The sequence below is a fragment of the Heterodontus francisci genome, chromosome 19, assembly GCF_036365525.1.
Source record: "Heterodontus francisci isolate sHetFra1 chromosome 19, sHetFra1.hap1, whole genome shotgun sequence".
Classification (NCBI taxonomy): domain Eukaryota; kingdom Metazoa; phylum Chordata; class Chondrichthyes; order Heterodontiformes; family Heterodontidae; genus Heterodontus; species Heterodontus francisci.
In genome coordinates, this window is record NC_090389.1 from 72882027 (window position 1) to 72901549 (window position 19523).

The 19523-nt window shown below is 42.2% G+C and overlaps 1 protein-coding gene and 1 long non-coding RNA gene across 3 annotated transcripts in view; one reads left to right on the plus strand and one right to left on the minus strand.

Moving 5' to 3' along the window:
* Nucleotides 1-7097, plus strand: part of LOC137380182 (uncharacterized) — a 34450-nt gene extending 27353 nt beyond the window's left edge. Inside the window, exons 3-4 of one of the 2 annotated variants that reach the window (XR_010976990.1) lie at nucleotides 3954-4085; nucleotides 5986-7097. This is a non-coding gene — a long non-coding RNA (uncharacterized lncRNA). The remainder of the gene's footprint in view (nucleotides 1-3953; nucleotides 4086-5985) is intronic. The other variant, XR_010976991.1, reaches the window with a different exon arrangement.
* LOC137380181 (calcium/calmodulin-dependent protein kinase type 1-like) overlaps nucleotides 1-19523 on the minus strand; it is a 202124-nt gene that overhangs the window by 91396 nt on the left and 91205 nt on the right. The window lies entirely within an intron of this gene.

The following is a 19523-nucleotide window of genomic DNA, read 5'->3' on the forward strand; positions in this document are numbered from 1 at the left end:
ACATAAATGGCGCAGGCAGAGACAGATGCCAGTACTTGCTGTATGCACTTGTACAGATATACATAAGAAAGACATACTAGTTACTGTGTAAGATGAAAGCAGTAAGTGGAGGTGTTGCTGCCACATCATCCTTCAGATCTTAGCTGTGCAAATTTCATAAAAAAATATCCCCAGGCTGTTGGAATAGTCAAATTCTGGTGCTAATTATTTTAATATTGATGCTGAATTGTATAACCTGTTTTCAACTTGTAACAGCAGTGCTGTTGTTAAGAAAAACAGCATTCCAATGTCAAATCTTTCTCTTTCTGGTCAGCCAAGTTAAGAATCCCTTATCTGAGTGACAAGATCAACTGTCCGACAAATTGGCAGGTACTTAGACATTAGCTTCTCTAAATATTTAAGTAGGGAATTAAGAATATCACTTTAAAATTGAATAATAGGGAAAACCCATCATAAAAGGCCAGGCTAGACTTTAATTTAATCAGGTAAAAATGTCAGAAAAGGTCACATCAATTAGAAGAAGAAACCAGAAGAGAGGAGATTTATTTTTATATCACTTCATTGGATTTTATTGCTGCCCACATGGTTCATTATTTGATTCTGAGGGTATGACTTTAGATAGCTACATCAGAACAGCCAAGTACTAAGATATTGCATTCTATCCTTGGGCACCACAGTTACTTCTTTTGGTCTAATTTTCCCCTGACCCTGTTTATTTTTCCTCATCAAGTCCTTAGGACGAGAAGCATTTAAGAAACACTTGGATATCTACTTGTGGTGCCGTGACCTACAGGGCTGAAATGGCAAACAACCAGAAGCTCGGAGTCATGCTTTCGGACTGAGTGGAAGGCAAAATTAAGCTGGTCAGCTCTTTTCCGGCTGGTATGGACACAATGGGCCAAATGGCCTCTTTCTGTGCTGTAAGTTTTTTGTCGGCTTCTAAGATCAAATGATCTGCTGTGGGGCCATCTGTTGTTAGGTGCAGGATGCCTGTGAGGTTTCTCCCAACAGCTTGTTCACTTTTCCAGCTTTAGTTCATATCCATGTGATCACTGAACACCAGCAAGCAGTGTGCAATGCCTACTGGTTCACTGGATGCCTTCTGTGAGCATTGAACATGACATAGAACTTGTATTCTGATTTTAGCAGATTTTGCTGCTTTCATCTCATTTGTTATTTTAGATCATTTTGTTTCTTAAAAAATATAGAGTTTCGATGAGCCAACCCCAAAAATGTGAGTGGTGGTGCACCTTTAAAGGGAGACACCTGATTACTTTTCTGAGATGTTAGGCTTCCCTAGCCATGTGTTTAAGCTGACCCACCAGGAAAGAGGACTGTGGATGCTGCTTCGGGGGAGACTGTGCTTGAACTTTATGGAGGGTAGAATGTGGAAGACCAATCAGCATTGCATTGGAATAAAAACAAAAAGTGCTGGAAATACTCAGCAGGTCTAGCAGCATCTATGGAGAGAGAAGCAAAGTTAACGTTTCAGGTCTGTGACCTTTCATCAGAACTAGCAAAGGTTAGAAAAGAATTAGGTTTTAAGCAAGTGAAGGGGAGAGGGTGGGGGAGAGAACAAAGGGGAAGGTGTTTGTGTTAATGCTTGTGGTGAAATACAAATCATTGGTCCAGGGAGAATGTTAATAGCAGAAGAATGAGCAGCTCTGACTACAATAAAAGCAGGCACATGGTTAAAAAATAAAATCTTTTTAAAAAATGGCCAGTCATGCTCTGAAGTTATTCAACTCAATGCTCAGTCCCTCAGGCTGTAGAGTGCCTAATTGAAAGATCATGTGCTGCTCCTCGAGCTTGCGTTGATGTTCACTGGAACACTGGAGCAGGCCAAAGACTGAAATGTTGGCATGAGAGCAGGGGGGAATGTTGAAATGGCAAGCAACCAGAAGCTCGGAGTCATGCTTTCGGACTGAGTGAAGGTGTTCTGCAAAGCGGTCACCCAATCTGCGTTTGGTCTCCCCAATGTAGAGGAAACTGCACTGTGAGCAGCGAATACAGTATACTAAATTGAAAGAAGTACAAGTAAATCGCTGCTTTAGCCTGTCTCCTGTCTTTGGCCTGCTGCAGTGTTCCAGTGAACATCAACGCAAGCTCGAGGAGAAGCACCTGATCTTTCGATTAGACACTCTACAGACTTAAGGACTGAACATTGAGTTCAATAACTTCAGAGCATAACTGGCCTTTTTTTATATTTTATTTTTTAACCATGTGTCTGCTTTTCATGTAGTCAGAGCTGCTCATTATTCTGCTATTAACAGTCTCTCTGGACTATTGCTTTGTCTTTCACCACAAGCATTAACACACGCTTTGCCTTTGTCCCAGGACAGCTTTGTTATTTAATCTCTCCTGCCCTCTGCCCTATCAAACGCCTTCCCCTTTGTTCTCTCCCCACCCCTCTCCCCTTCACTTGCTTAAAACCTAATTCTTTTCTAACATTTGCCAGTTCTGATGAAAGGTCACAGACCTGAAACGTTAACTTTGCTTCTCTCTCCACAGATGCTGCCACACCGGAGTATTTCCAGCACTTTTTGTTTTTAATTTCAGATTTGTAGCATCTGCAGTATTTTGCTTTTATTTACAGGATTGCATTGGAATAGTCAAGTGTATTTTAAAGGGAAAAGTGATGGTGTAGTGGTAATGTAATTGGACTAATAATGCAGAACCCGGGCGAATGTTCTGGGGACAGAGGTTCGAATCCCATCATAACAGATGATGAAATTTGAATTCAATTGATACATCTGGAATTAAAAGCTAGTCTAATGGTGAAACCATTGTTGAGTGTTGGAAAAACCCACCTGGTTCCCTAATGTCCTTTAGGGGAGTAAATCTGCCGTCCTTACCTAGTCTGGCACACCAATGAGGTTGACTCAAAATGCCCTCTGAAATGGCTGAGTTCAAAGGCTATTAGGGATGGGCAATAAATACTGGCCTAGCCAGCAATGCCTACAAATGAGTAAAAAAGAATGATAAATAATAGCAAAGGATACAAGGCTATATAAACACATATTAATTCACCTTGTACTGTAAACTTCAGTGGATTTTACTTGTGCTCTTTCCAAAGGTCTCACATGAATATTCATTCCTTGGTGTATCAGCACACCTGTCAGTTCAGCATTCTTTTCGACTTAGCTGTTCAACTGCCGAACAACCATTTGTAGATTTTTTTCCGACAAAATTATCTCACGTCTGTTTCCTCTCCACACCAGTCACTTTGTACATCCATTGTATTGGGGAGCATTTTATACTAACATGTACTGGTATTTCCCATGGCTTTGACCACACAAAGTCATTACAAAGGAAACTCCACCCCCTCCCCCCCCCCCCTCCCCCCCACCACCCCCACCCCAGGCAGTAGTGATGCTGCAGGTTGAGGTGTGCGGATCAGCAGCTTCAGGAGCTTATGAACCTCCATCTAATGGGAAAAGGTGTACTACTGCAAGTGTCACGTGCAACAGAATGGTGACGTCCAAGTAAGGAATGTGTGGCATACATACTATTAAAATATATATTATAGAATATATTACAGAGTCATAGCGTCATTTACGGCACAGAAGGCAGCCATTCGGCCCATCCGGTCCATGCCAGCTCTCCACGGAGTTATCATGCCGATCCCATTCCCCCGAGCCCCATAGCCCTGCAAGTCTATTTTGCTTAGGTGGCCATTCAACTTCCTCTTGAAATCATTGATTGTCTTCACTTCCACCACCCATGTGGACAGCGAATTCCAGGTCATTACCACCCGCTGCGTAAAAAAGTGCTTCCTCAAATTCCCCCTGCATCTTTTGCGTCCCAACCTTCCAATCTGTGTACCCTTGTCCTTGAACCATTAGTTAATGGGAACAGATTTTCCTTGTCTAACTTATCTAAGCCTTATCTACAATAAGTGACTGGCTTTTGGAGATAGAATTTTATGCAACCTCTGCCATATTCTTCTACAGCGTCCATCCACAAAAAAAACTGAAACAAGACTTCAGAAAAAGGGGAGAAGAGAAGAGTTTTAAATCACACAAGACAGCAACAACATAGATAGATCTGCAGACTGAAGGCATTTTTTGACAGCTCCCATTCAGGTAGAATAAAGAAGCTGACAAATTGATTACTTATTGTTTCCAGACGTCTTCCTACTTCTACACACTCATTTCTTAAAAGGTACCGGGGCAGATTTTGTACTGCGTGTAAGTACAATACAGATGATAGTGAAAATGAGCTGCCGATTTAATCAGTAGAGATGGACAAAGGGCAGCTGATCCAATACCACTCTTTTTATACCATCTGCTTTTCCATTCTCTTTCATGTGCCTTCCCCTTAAATGCATCTACGCTATTTGCCTCAACTACTCCTTTAAAACACAGTCAAAGAAAAGGTGATAGGTGGAAAGGCAGAGGGGTCTGGAGAAAGTATTTCAGAGGATAGAGGTAAGAAAGATGAAGGCTTTGCCAGTGAGGAGGAGTAACATTTGAGAGGATACCCAGGAGATTGTCACAGGAGCATCCAGCACACATCAGCATATATGGAAAAGGTAAGAAGGGGCAGGGCTGTGGAAAGGCATTTTTAAGTCAGAATTTTGAATTCAATGCAGGATGCGTGTAGGAGGAGTGGAAAACAGGGAACCAAAGAAGATTGGCAACAGGGTGTGAGGGGTACAGGAATGACGTAGACAAAAAATTCTTAGACAGCTTGTTCACATGGGACAGTATTGGGGCGCTGCAATTAAAGTGTTGGGGAAATCAAGCTTCAAGGTGATGTAATATAGATGACGCTTTCTACAGCACAGGGGTGAGGTAAAGGAGGTGGACATAGATAGTCTTGTGATGAATAGGATGAAGGGGCTGAAGCTCAGCTCAAGGCCAAACAGGATGTGTGCATTGTTGGTTGAAAGTTGCGCAAGCATTTAAGAAGGATGATGAAACCATGAGTCATGTTTGAATTTTTGGTGAATGAATAATTGGTAGTCCTTTTTGCCAGTTTTAATATTTTTTGTTGTTCATTAAGGTAAATAATTTAAAGACCAGGGAATCAAACACATTACATTTAAAGTACTGTGCTGGCATGAAGCAATTTATATCAGATACATCACAGGTTAGATGTAGGATAAAGCTTTATCTAGTCAGCCCTCATCATTACCTTAACCAAAAGGTGAAGTTTCCATTTCTCATATATCCTTTTGGCCTGAGGGAGATGGCCAATTCAGTGCCAAATTAGATATAGCTTTGTATTGTGTACCCACATCTACTAGAAAATAGGTTAAGACTGTCTGCAATACATTCACACGACAATTGTAGTTATGGTATAAACAGAGTGAATCTGGAAGAGGGCCCCAGCTTGGCACCAAGGCAAAGTATGTGGATACACCCTTAAGGAGGGAAGCTCACTTGGAGTGAGGTCAGGTTCACAAACTGCGAGAGACAGGATATGATACACAACCTGCTTCCCTGGAAACCAATATTATGACAATTGCAAGCCAATTTACAGCACGCCAATTTAGCACCAACACAAAACCAAAATTGTTTTGCACTAATACTAAAAGCCCTAAGTTAATTTCACAAAAGACCCTTTCAAACAGAAGAAAAGATTTCCATTCCTTCATTCCGCAGAGACTTCAAACCTAGACATCCAACATAAAAAGGATAGTGTGCAAATCCATTGTGCCACTCCCCACCCCAATACTGCTAAACCTTACCAATGCTCTAATTTCGCCATAATAGAATTAACTTTAGACGCAAAAGTAAAATTAGTTTTACTAAGCTATCTCCAATAATGAAAAAAAAGTTCTTGCTGGTACAGTCGTCAACACTTTTCAACCTCTGTCCCTAAAATTTAGGTGAAAACTGTTGACTCAAGATCCCAAACCTTCAATGTGGCTGCCTCAATGGAAAGTGTAAGCAAATGCTTTCCAGTTACCTCCTATCCAATTGTAGATACCCACCCAGATGTTGAGTCCATTAACATTTGTTATGTGTTTTATTACAGATGTTCCTGAATTTCCCTTTAGTATTTTGAATGTAATATTAATGCAGCAAGGCCCACTTCACAGCATCTGGAGTTGTTCAAAATACAAACAGTGGTGCAAATTGCTTCACTAATGCCAGCTCTGGAACAATGGAAACAAACAAAACCTCAACTAGTGTGCTGTGGAAAATATTCTGTGATATTCTACATGAATGTGAGATCGTTGAGTGAGAGAGACTGCACTTCACCTCAAAGTGGCAGGATGCACAGCTGTGCCAGCAGTTCTTTGCACAGTTATTTCAGCAATGAAACTCCTTTCTTTTCTTTTAGCGTGCGTTAGAACAGGCAAACAGCCTTACCTAACCATAATTCCATTCTGGCTTTAAAATGCTATCCAAAATGGAGCTTCATTTCACTGCAGCATGGTTCAGACTTGTGAATTCAAACAACTGTGCCTGGCCTGCACCATAACAACGAGGCAGCTATGAAAGAAAGCTTTACTTCAGCCAGAATAAGAATAGAAACACTTAGCCAGTACTATTCTAATCTGATTAAGAAATCAGCAAAATTGAAAACAAGCATGTAAATCGATTTTTCTAAAAAAAGAAAGACCATTGACCTATAGTTCATGAACTGCGAGAGACAGGATATCATACACAACCTGCTTCCCTGGAAACCAATATTATGACAACCGCAAGCCTTCCCCAAGGACAGCTGGCCACAGTAAATAATTCTTTTGTATGGAATGCTGGCAAAATAATACATTGGATAGATCTTTAACCCTGGTTTGTTCCAGCATGCATCACAGCTTGGGTTGCCAACTCCAGTTTGACATATTCCAGCAGATTTGGTCATGTAATATTTTATGGCATGACCTTTGATTAGGTACACCACTTGTGATAGTTAAACATATGCCATTTGCCAATGTTTGCAAATGTTATTGTATTTACCTTAGCTAAGTGTCTCATTATCATCAAGCCCCAAATAAAACTGGACATCTCGTTTTATAAGTGGGATGAATAACATAATTTAGGTTGGCATCCTTCCATCTACGAAAGATGATGGACACGCAGCAAACAATCCATTTATAATTTATAAGTCAAACAAAGAACACAAAATAGAAAGATTTTAGATTAAGGAATGTTTAAATATAAAAAAAACTACTGCTATGATGTTTTCCACAGTATTGACTGCAATGAGAAACAAGTAAATACAACTGATTCAACAAAAATATCATTGATATATCATTGAACTGGAATGCACTGCCAGAGAGTGCAGTGAAAGCAGGGGACTGGCACTAAGTGAAATGCTCACTCAGACAGCTGGTGCAGACACGATGGGTAGAATGGCCTCCTTCTGTGCTGCAACAATTCTGTGACAATTTCTAACTAAAGTGTTTGTGCAATTTTATGACTTTTTATAATACACAGCAAGTCATGCAAATAACAAATAAAACCAAACCCAATTCAGTTCACTGATTCCCACACTGAGCGCTGAAGCCCAGCTTCAGGGTGGTGAGGATTAGTCCTCGGGGAAAGCACCAAAGCTGTCTGACTCCCAGAACAAAACACATTATACAACATTGCACATCACAGACTGACATGAACTCTCCCTCCCTCCCTGTCTCAGCTGCTTGCTCAGGAGTTTCCTCGCGATTTTTGTTGGTCCCTCTGCCACTATCCTCACAATCAGTAGCAAAGCGCTGTGTTTCCAAATAGTGGAGTGGAGCAGCAGGCTTCAGATAACGCTGTTTGGTTGCAAGTCAGGGTACTTAGCACGCATGAACCGCGTGCATTTCTCCCGAGTCACCAGTAGCAGTGCTCGGGAGGTCAATCACCCACTCCGGGAGATACCCTTAATCACAGCATTCCTGTCCATCACTCCAATGTGCAGTGCACTGAGGGGACAAAAATGAATATCACTTGCCTGATTCTGTTAGAAATTGGTATTGATATACATATACACACACAGCAGCAGAAAGCAAGCAACACTTTACCTGCTGATCTCGTCTACAGTTCTTTTTTGCCCAATTCAAAAATTTGCAGAGCTTGCCCAGAGATTCAGTCACACAACGTAGCCAAGGTGAGGCCAGATTGATTCCTGGCCTGTGTTGAGTTAGCCATCAGCTGGAGTGGCAGTGGAAACATTACAATGGCCCTCATTGCCCCCATCAGAAAACAAAATTAAAATCAGACTGGACTCCTACCCCTATCATTTCAGTGGCACCTGCTGGAAAGTATGCAAGTGTAGAAGACATTGGGTGAGTCCCCAAATTCCTCCATTTTAAAATCATTACTCTCGAGGGCCTGGACCCCTCTCTATCTCTGTATCCTCCTCCAGCCCTGCAGGAACTCTGCATTCATCCAACTTTACCTCTTGCCCATTCCCCCCACCATTGCTGCCCACGCCTGCAGCTGTCTGGACCCTAAGCTTTGGAATCCCCTCTCTAAACCTTTCCACCTCTCTCTTGTCCCAAAAGGAGGACTCTTCTAAAAGCTGAACTCTTTGACCAAGTATTGATCACCCATCCTAATGCCTCCTTCTTCGGCTCCATGTCAAGTTTTGTCTGATTACAATCCTGTGAAGCAGCTGTGGGATGTTTGAGTATGTTAAATGCAAACTGTTGTTGTAGCCAGTCCCCATGGAACCATACTCAAGATCACGGAGAAAGAGAAATGAAGGCGAGTGGGAAATCTGAAAGATCTGTTTTTACTTCACAGAGAAGCCAGGAAAATGCTACATCAATGTACCTGGCACATCTTCACTTCTATGATCTAACGCTGGTTCCATTGCATTACACCAGATTGGGAAAACAGACACTCAATGGCTTCCAAGATGCATCTGGGCAGACAGCCCATTACATAAGGTTCCAGGGTAACTTACACAACACAATTGTTCCTCATTATCATAGTCCCCACTTACTAATTATCTATTTTTAGCAAATCCAGCCCATAACAAGATTATAATGTTCCACATTGAACTTGGAAATTGTATGGTAATACTGCTCACATTGGATCAGTAGATATATGCAAGTGGTCATTGAACACAGATCCACTTTTCATAATCCCATCTACAAAGCTCACAAAAAACTGCTAGATAATCTAGAACTGACCAACCAGTACATTTAAAAGTAAATTAAAGCAATGTGTTTACAATAGGTAATAACATACTCTCAATCAGGTCTGCATTGTATTTATACAAACTTCATTATTCAGGCACAACAGAAAAGAAAGAAAAAAATGTGCATTTACATAGCACCTTTCACAACCTCAGGATACTCCAAAGTGCCTTACACGTTGAAATACTTTTGAAGTGTAGTCACTGTTGTAATGTAGGAACTGCAGCAACTACAATTTGCATACAGCAATGTCCCATAAACAATAATGCAATAATGACTTCTTTCTTCTATCTTTCTCGGGAGACAATGGGTAAGTGCCTGGAGGTGGTCAGTGTTTGTGAAGCAGCGCCTGGAGTGGCTATAAAGGCAAATACTAGAGTGACAGACTCTTCCACAGGTGCTGCAGATAAAATTGGTTGTCGGGGCTGTTACGCAGTTGGCTCCCCCCTTGCGCTTCTGTCTTTTTTCCTGCCAACTGCTAAGTCTCTTCGACTCGCCACTCTTTAGCCCCGCCTTTATGGCTGTCCACCAACTCTGGCGATCACTGGCAACTGACTCCCACGACTTGTGATCAATGTCACAGGACTTCATGTCACATTTGCAGACATATTTAAAGCAGAGACATGGACGGCCGGTGGGTCATACCAGTGACGAGCTCGCTGTACAATGTGTCCTTGGGGATCCTGCCATCTTCCATGACTAGATAAGCTGCTTTTGGTTGAGAGATAAACATTGCCCAGGGGCAGGACAGCAGGAGAATTCCCTTGCTTTTGGGAAAAATTGGCTTTTCACCGAAGCTCCTCAGTCTCTTCTGCTCCTTGCATGACAACATGCACTGCACTGCACAGTTTGTTGGCTCCATTTCCAACAGTTTTGGAGTGAAGAACGGAGTGAAACAGGGTTGTGTCTTAGCTCCTCCACTTGTTTCACATCTCCTCCATGCTCCTGACCTTCGCCTTCCCTGCAGATATGGAAGGAGTCTACTTGCACACTAGGTCAGACGGCAAACTCCACAATCTATCAAGGCTGAAAGCGAAGACAAAAGCACATCCCATCCTGATCAGAGAACTCCTCTACGCTGATGATGCTGTGCTAGTTGCTCACATGGAAAATCAGCTACAAAGATTCATGGACTGTCTCTCCCATGCCTGTAACTTGTTCTCCTTGACTATAAACATCAAGAAAAACGTGGTCATGGGACAAGGTGTTGCATCTCCACCCCTGATTACACTAAATAATGCCCCACTGGAAGTGGTTAGCAAATTCTGCACCTTTGGTTCAATGTGACAGATAATCTGTCCCTTGATGCACAGCTCGATACACGCACAGGGAAAGCAGCTACAACCTTTGGTTGACTTGCAAAACGCACATGGGATAACACCAAGCTGACCCTTTGGACCAAGCTGATGGTTATAAGGCCTGTGCTCTCAGTAGAGGCCTGCTCAGGTCGGGAAAAAGAACCCAACCCGAACCACCGCGGACCCGAGCCCAACCCGACCCAAACCCACCCCTACTCGACCCGACCAGAGCCCAACCCGCTCATCCCTTTACTTACCTTCCTGACACTGAACCCGCAGGAAGCTGCAGCGCATGCATGATGACATCATAGTGACGTCACTCGCTCACTGTGCAGGCTCAGTTTCGTCCCGGACTCTCAGCCAGGTAAGTTTTTTAAATTTCAACACTTACCAGCAGAGCACTTCCCCTACGTGCCCGGCCCGACCCGACTCGATCTGGACTCAGCCTGACCCGACCCAAGCACAAACGCCGGACCCGACCCAAACCCAAACCAGACACGCCATCGGGTCCCATCGGGTTTGGGTCAGGTAGCAGGCCTCTAGCTCTCAGTACCTTGCCGTATGGCTGCGAAACATGGGCCAGTTACAGCTATCAGGAAAAGAAGCCCAATCATTTCCATCTTTGCTGTCTGTGGCGCATTATGGGTATATACTGACAGAACAAAATCACAAATGCAGCAGTCCTCTCAAAGGCACAACTGTGTCACCACAATCAAACAGAGGCGGCTGCGGTGGATCAGACAGGTCCGCAGGATGGAAGACGGTTGCATGGTGAGGTAGCTGAGGCCTGACCACCAGTATGGCGCCCAAAGCTCCACTTCAAGGATGCTTGCAAATATGACATGAAGGCCCTAAATGTCGACTATTGCACTTGGGAGTCACTAGCTGGCATAAGAGGAAACTGGCAACACATCCTGTGGACTGATGTGCACTACCATGACGACCAGTTGCTACAGCAGCTTGGCAACAGGCACCAACATCAAAAACAACTCACAGCATCACTTGGCAGCTTCACGTGCAGCAGTTATGTCAGAACCTGCCTCTCAAGGATTGGCCTTTACAGCCATCAGCAAAGGTGCATCAAGTGAAGACACCACACCTAAATGGATTGTTTGCTGTGTGTCCATCATCTTTCACAGATGGAAGGATGCCAACCTATCACCTGTCTTTGGAATAGTGCCATGGGATCTTTTATGCCTCCCTATGGGGATCTCGGTTTAAAATTTCATCCTACAGATGATACCTCTGACAGTGAAGCACTCCCTCACTACTGCACTGGAGCGTCAGCCTAGATTTTGTGCTCATCACTGAGGCACGGCTGACAACTGTTTAAACTGTTCAGACGTAGAAACGCACATTTGGAAGTTACTTGAACTTTAAGTGCAGAATTAAGAGAACTGAGGTTGAAACTGACAAGAGATTCAAAGAACTCTCCCACCTCATCCACAACCAAACAGTGGCTTCATGGAACATAGTCCCAGCAAAAGCAATTAATGCTGGGGAAAGGTTTTTGATCGCAAATGTCGATTGACTGACTTCTGTTTTGCTACAGATATTACCTGGATGCTAAGTATTTCCAGTAGTTACAGGAATTAGCACAGACTCTGATTACCAAATACAGTACACCACACGGCTCAATTCCTATTGTGGCAATGGGGCTAAGGAAAGCATTTGTAGAGGCACTAGGCTGGGGAGGGACAGTCAACTGTAGAGCTCAGCCCAAAATTGGGAATGTGGGGTGGATAGATAATCTTCACCCTTCGCTGGAAAACATTTAGGAAAGCAGGGAACATTTGTACAGAACCTTTCTTCTAGAGTTTAGCAGCTGCTGTAGACTCCAAGATGGAATAATTGCACATGTTTGGGAAACAACAGGGGTTGAATGATCTTTTTTCACTCCATGTTTCTCCCCAGATGCTGAGGCTTCAACAGCTGCTGCAGCTGGGACCAGTTAATGCAGCACAGACTGCGAATGGAATCAAGGATCTTCACAGTCTATACTTTGCCTACTCACTGTCTTAATCCTGGCAGAACTATTGGGAAAACTTAGCATAGCGACTGCCGATGTGAAAAATTAAATTTAGACTATTTATAAAGTATATACTATGATATAATATTTATTATTCACCCACTCCTTGTTTGCATAATGTATTCAAATTCGCAGGTCTTGACAAGTCCCAATAACCCAAAACTTCTTACTCAGAAAACTATATTTTAATAACATGTCACACTGCTCCTCTCAATTTCTATGTCTGACACAGCTGCATTGTGAATTATAAAAATACACTAAACTCAGCAGATGGTTCGGAAGTGTAGCAGAATGAGTTTTCCAGTCGCTGGTGTTTAGCACCAAGGACACATGCCAGAACTGGGACAGAAAAAACAATTTAGATTCTTCCAATACTTAAAAGTTAGACTGATTAAAAATGTAAACTTTGAATTGTTAAAACAAATGCACCGGTCACTCCCTTGATTTGCATGGAGTTCAACAACCACTGCTACTGCACCAGGGAAGAAAGAAAATGGGCCAGAGCTTCCATTCCTCATCACACAGGATAGTACATGTGTGTGACTGCCAGGTGAAGAGAACCAGGCTCGGCTGCACTGTTGGCAATCCAGAGTTAACACAATCTATACACATGCACAATGGGTCTGGCAACACAGCCTGGATTCAAAGATAAAGAACAGCCCATTTTGGCATGGTATTAAAAGGGCACCAGTGTTTTTGCAGTCAGGCCCCAGCATTAGTGGAGATGGTGAGAGAAACCTAGGAGAGATTTACACCAGAGTCGCAGAACCTCTGTTTATAGTCTAAAAGAGGAGGAAATTCTTTGGCAGCCTCACGTTTGGCTTTACATGTCAGCACACGTATTGAATGTATGTTCCTCCATTCAAGAGATAGACAGGCCAGTTCCGATATAAAGTGCTAACATAGCCATGCCTAATTTCGTGATTGCTATCAGCCCATGGCAATAGAGGCAGCAAGTAGCTATTTTGGCAGGTAGAGACACAGCCTACCTTGTGCAAGTCAATTCATTAAACAGAACATTACTGATTCTGGTTCTGGGGAGGCTCCTTTCACATACACTCCACCAGTCCCTTCTTTCCCTGAAGAGAAAGACACGAAGGTGTATAATTTCAGGAGGTAAATCAACCAAATAGCAATTTTCTTTGCGCAAGTCTAGGCAGCAAGTGTCATGCTATTTGGTTATAAAGGGCATCAGAATGAAACTCATCTATCACAACACTCCAACCGCTGAGATCAGCGAACTCAGCATAGACCAAGCAGTAAACCGCAGAACTTTCTAGCCAATCTTACTTAGTTTTGCATTGAGCAGGGCATTCAGTTGCCATTGGGGCCAGGTGGGCTGGTGGTGGGCTACACTTTAACACAGCGACCTTGATTGCTCTGAGATAAAAGCAAAATACTGCAGATGTTGGAAATCTGAAATAAAAACAAAGTGCTGGAAATACTCGGCAGGTCAGGCAGCATCTGTGGAGAGAGAAACAGAGTTAATGTTTCAGGTCTGTGACCTTTCATCATTATTCTCAGCATTTGCATTATATTGCTGGTCAACACAACCAGAATCAGGCAATTTTCTGGAAGCATCAGACGCATTTATAAACAAGATGTAGAAGAAGCCAAATTACTGAAGAACTGAGACACCCTCATTGGTTCCTTTTATGCCAACCCCACTTTTGTTTTAGATTATGTACCTCAGTTGGTGCAAGAATGAAAGAAACAGTCCCATTTTTTTCTACTCCAGAAAGCCAGTTGATGAAGAATGATACTGAAACTAATCTTTACTTAGTCGTAAATTTACTTACAAATTGAAACATTACAAGCATATACATCCTAACTCAACCCACCACAGTTTCAGTTAGTTTCTTTATATGTCCTCAAGTGAAACCCCAATTAATGTCCTCCACCTGCATATAATGAAATACAATTGATGTAAAACATTGTGCCAGAGCAAGCTTTGAGGACCGCATAATACACCATCTTCAATATAAAGGGAAAACAATGGAGTAAGTAAGCGTGAAACTATATGGCTAAGGACACAAGCAACAACTGCATAGCTGCACTTTTAGAAAAACAGCTTGTTCATGCTCACTTCTGTGCAAACAGCAGGGGCATTCTCAATGTGTAACTATAAGAAGCAGAGACACACCGAGCCATCTCTCTTGTTAAATTAAAGTCACAAAATCTTAATCATCTAGGTGGAACCACGCCCAGTCTCCCACAATGACAGCTATGATGTACAAAGGAAATATATAAAATTCCACCCTGGCATTTTTCACCTGATCTGCATGAGCAGCAATATCCGTGGAAACATCTGCTTTCAATGCTGTTATAAATCCTGTTGATCTATAAAATCAAATTTCCATCAAGTTCATTTACAACTGCTTGGAGATAGAACTGTTCCAGGAGTGAGCAGAATCCATTGGCAGCTGAACCTGCATCAAAGACAGTGGTCGTGTCTATAACATAGGAACAGCTAATTCACCACCAGGCTTGAAAACAGCCTGGATGTAAAAAGTTAGGGTTTCCAGAAGGTGAAAACCTAGCAAGGAGTGCAATACAATAGTTGAATATGGAGATGTCAAAGACATGTATAAATGTTTCAGCAAAGAATGGGCTGGAACAAACAGGCAGGCTAATTTCAAAAAGGTGGAAGCAAGCAATCTTGGTAATAAATAGGATGTGGGGTTTAAAGTAAAAGCAGTAAGTGCTGGAAATACTCAGCAGGTCTGGCAGCACCTCTGGAGAGAGAAGCAGAGTTAACGTGCTTCTCTCTCCACAGATGCTGCCAGACTTGCTCAGTATTTCCAGCACTTTCTGTTTTTATTTCAGATTTCCAGCATCTGCAGTATTTCGCTTTTATTTTGTGGGGTTTAAAGTGCAGCTCATGGTCAAATGGGACACCAAGACTATGAATAGCCTGCTTCAGCCTGACAGCATGACCAGGGAGAATGATGGAATCAGTGCAAGAGGAAACAGAAAAGGATCAGAGTTTGTGGCAGACAATGGCTTTGGTCTTCCAATGTTCAGCTGGAGAGTTTTGAATCATCAAAGACTTAATGTTTAGATAGTAAGTCTGACCACAAGGTGACAATTGAGGTGTCAAGAGAAATGTTGAAGAGGCAGAGCTGGGAATTATCAGCATACATGTGAATGCTGGCCAGTGCCTGTGGATGTTTACTGAGGAGCAGGACGTAGATAAGGGAGTGGAGGCAAGGATAGATCCTTCGGGGATTTGATTCCGGTGTGGAAGAGAAGTCATTGCTAGAGATTTGCTTGTTGTGATTGGATGGATAAGAATGGAACAGTGCTAAAATAGTGCCATGCAGTTGGATGATGAGGGTTAGGCATTGGAGGAGGAAGGGGAGGTGGAGGAGGGGGAGAAGAGGAGGTGCAGGAGGTAGAGGAGGAGGGGGAGGATATGTAGCTGGATGTTGAAGGAGAAGCATTGGAGGAGGGGGAGGGGAGGGGGAGGGTAGGGGGTGGGGATATGGCCAATCATATCAAACGCTGCACAGAATCGAGAACAAGGCATAAATGTGCACCAAGTTATGAAATATTGCACATTTTCTCCAGTTTGCAATAGGCATATACATCATTCCTCTTTACCCAGTATGTGCAAACCTCTTAACACAAATTAAGGTGTAGGATTCTTGCAGCTTGTGTGAAAATGCTATAAAACAGTAATTTTCTTTTCACTATATAAATTTCCTAGTTCTTAGAGACCATTCAGGGAGCTCAGTGCCAATATCAAGTTAATAAAAATTCATAAATAACTAAATCTAATTTCTGGTGATAAAGCTGTCTAGACTCTCATATAATGGGTCATAAATTAGACTAATAAATTCTATGAAACTATTGGAATATGGACACATACAATTAGGGAAGATACAAAACCGCTGTTACGGTTCAGAAACGGAGACAAATAACATTCTCCACAGTTCAGTTGTTGGGGTAGTGCTGTTTTTCAATTGCATTTAATTTAAATATCCTTGTCTTTTGATGGAAAGGATTAATTGGATTGTTCATGCCTGGCATGACATTTCCCAGGTATTTTGAATCAAATCCAGAAAGTAATATCATAAGAAATAGGAGCTGGTGTAGGCCATTTGGCCCTTCGAGCTTGCTCCGCCATTCAATAAAATCACAGCTCATCTTCTATCTTAGCAACACCTTCCCACACTATTCCCATATCCCTAGATTGCCTTAGTATTTAAAAATCTATAGATCATTGACTTGAATATACTCAATGACTAAGTGCCCACAGTTCTCTGCAGTAGAGAATTCCAAAGGTTCACAGCCCTTTGACTGAAGAAATTTCTCCGCATCTCAGTCCTCTGATGCTGAGTCTGTGACCCCCAGTTCTAGACTCCCCAACATCCCAGCAACTACCCTGTCAAGCCCCTTAAGAATTTAGGTTTCGATGAGATCACCTCTCATTCTTCAAAACCCTCTTTGCATCCTCTCACAGCTTATTTTCCCATGTAAATGTGTATCGTCAGCAAACTTAGATACATTACATTCAGTCCCCTCATCTAAGTCCTTACTATAAATTGTAAATAGCTGAGACCCAAGCACTAGTCCTTATGGTAGCCCACTAGGTAATAGTCTGCCACCATTATTATTCCTACTCTCTGTTTTCTGTCTATCAATCAATCCATGGTAATACCCCCAATCCCATGAGCCCTAATTTTGTTTAATAATCTCTTGTGTGGCACCTTATTGAATTCTTTTTGCAAATCCAAATACACTAAATCCACTGTTATCCCATAAACATCCTGAACTCGAATAGATTTGCCAAACACAATTTCCCTTCATAAATACCTTTTGACACTGCCCAATCATATTATCATTGTGTAGGTGCCCTGTTACCACGTCCTTAATAATAGATTCGAGCATTTTGCCAACTACTGATGTCACGCTAACTGACCGAGAGTTCCCTGTTTTTTCTCTCCCTTCTTTCTTGAATAGTGAGGTTAGGTTTGTTACCTTCCAATCCGCAGGGACCATTCTAGAAACTCGGGAATTCAGGAAAACCAAAACTGATGCATCCATGACCTCTGTAGCCACCTCTTAAAACCCTAGCAAGTAGGCCATCATGTCCAAGGGGATTTGTCAGCTTTTAGTCCTATTAATTTCTCCAGTACTATTTCCTTAAATTCTTCATTTTTTACTAGACCCTTGCTTCCCACTTCTTCCAGAATGCTTTTTGTGTCTTCTACAATGAAGATAGCTATAAAGTATTCATTTGAAGTCTGCCATTTCCTTATTCCCCATTATAATTTCTCCTGTCTCACCTTTAAGAGACGTATGTTCACTTTCACTCATCTCGTTCTTTTTACATACCTATAGAAACTTTTACAATCTGTTTTTGCGTCTCTAGCTTGTTTACTCTTACATCCTAATTTCTCATTCTATTTCAATTTCTTGGTCATCCTTAGCTGCATTTTAAAATCCTCCCAATCTTCAGGCTTACTACTATTTTTGGCAACATTATCAGCCTCTTCCTTTGATCTAGTACTATCTTTAACTGACGAAAGGTGACTGGCCTGAAACATTAGCTCTGCCTTTCTCTCCACAGATGCTGCCTGACCTGCTGAGTATTGTCAGCATTTTCTGTTTTTGTTGCAGCGGAAATAGTTTCTCTCTATCTACCCTATCCCAAATGCATATTCATTGAAAATGGTGTATTAATTCTTTAAATCTTTACCTTTACTGTATTTACTGTTATGTTCCTGACTACAGCCTACAACTAAACAAAGATGAGCACCTACAGACAAAAGCAAACTATTTCGAATGCTGGAAATCTGAAATAATGATGAAAGGTCATCGACCTGAAATGTTAGCTCTGTTTCTCTCTCCTCAGATGTTGCCAGACCTGCTGAATATTTCTAGCACTTTCTGTTTCTAATATGAGCACCTACAGATCTTGTGCTACTTTATATAGGTCACCTTATGCAGGAGGAAGGAGCCAGATCATAAACCTCAACAGCTGCATAACCTACATCACTCACACTATCTTTCAGGTTCTTTACATTAACTGTTCAGACTTCATTTAACTCTCCCCTGCTTTGATGCCAAGCAAAAACACTTGCAACCCTGTTTAAGTTATGAATCTTTCCTTTGTGTTTTACAGTTGTTTAACCGCATTCACCCAACCTACCTTTTTCTGTATCAGTACATTTCATATGTTAACTGCTCCATATACAAAGTGTCAGGCAAGGCCCCCACCTGCCAAGACTGAGGCACACATTATTTCACCACATTAACATTAAAACTTAAAATTGTGGCTGGGAAGAAAAGAGGGCCTAGCACAAGGAATTGCCAGGCCCCTGACTGGAAAGACACTTGCATGCTAGCAGACAGTGTTGGAACAAGGGACCCAGTTCCTGCTTCACCAATACACAGAAAAAGTGGTCAGACCAATTTAGTCACATGACGGGCTGGTTGTTGGTTTTTTGAATTTGAACTGGCCACAGAATTCTGAACTCAGAAAGCTGTTTGCTCCTGGACTGAGAACACCTCTCTCCTGTATGCTCTCATCTCTTTCTCATGGAACGGAAGACCCATTGAAGACATGTGAACTCAAAGAGAGAAAAGTCTCCTACATGAACAAAGTTTAAGAATACTGGGCCCAAAACTGAAAGTACGAGCTGTCTACAATCAAAGACTCTACAGCGAGCTGGAAACACAGAAACAGTAACAAGACACGCCCTTCAGAAACTGCCTCAAATTTCTCTATTTTTCTTCTGCTCTTTTCTGTCCCCATTTGCATGTGTGTATCGCGTGTGCACGCTCATGTGGGCGTGTCGTATATCTGTAGGCGTTAACCAAATTAGAGTTTAAATAAGTTTAATAAAATTTCACCTATCTTCTTTAAACCTAAGAAAACATGGTGTGCTCATTTCTTTGCCTTGTAATTGGAAAGTGGTGAACAAGGATTCACCAAGGGGGAGCTCAAAACACAGTGTTTAAAAATCAAACCATGTTACAATAAGACCAGGTAAAGACAGTAGAAGACCCCTACATATTTCTCACCTGGTTGTAACAGAAATTTGGGTGGTATCATCCGTAATTTAAACAATTTATTGGAGTTCTTTGAGGGAGTAACATGTGCTGT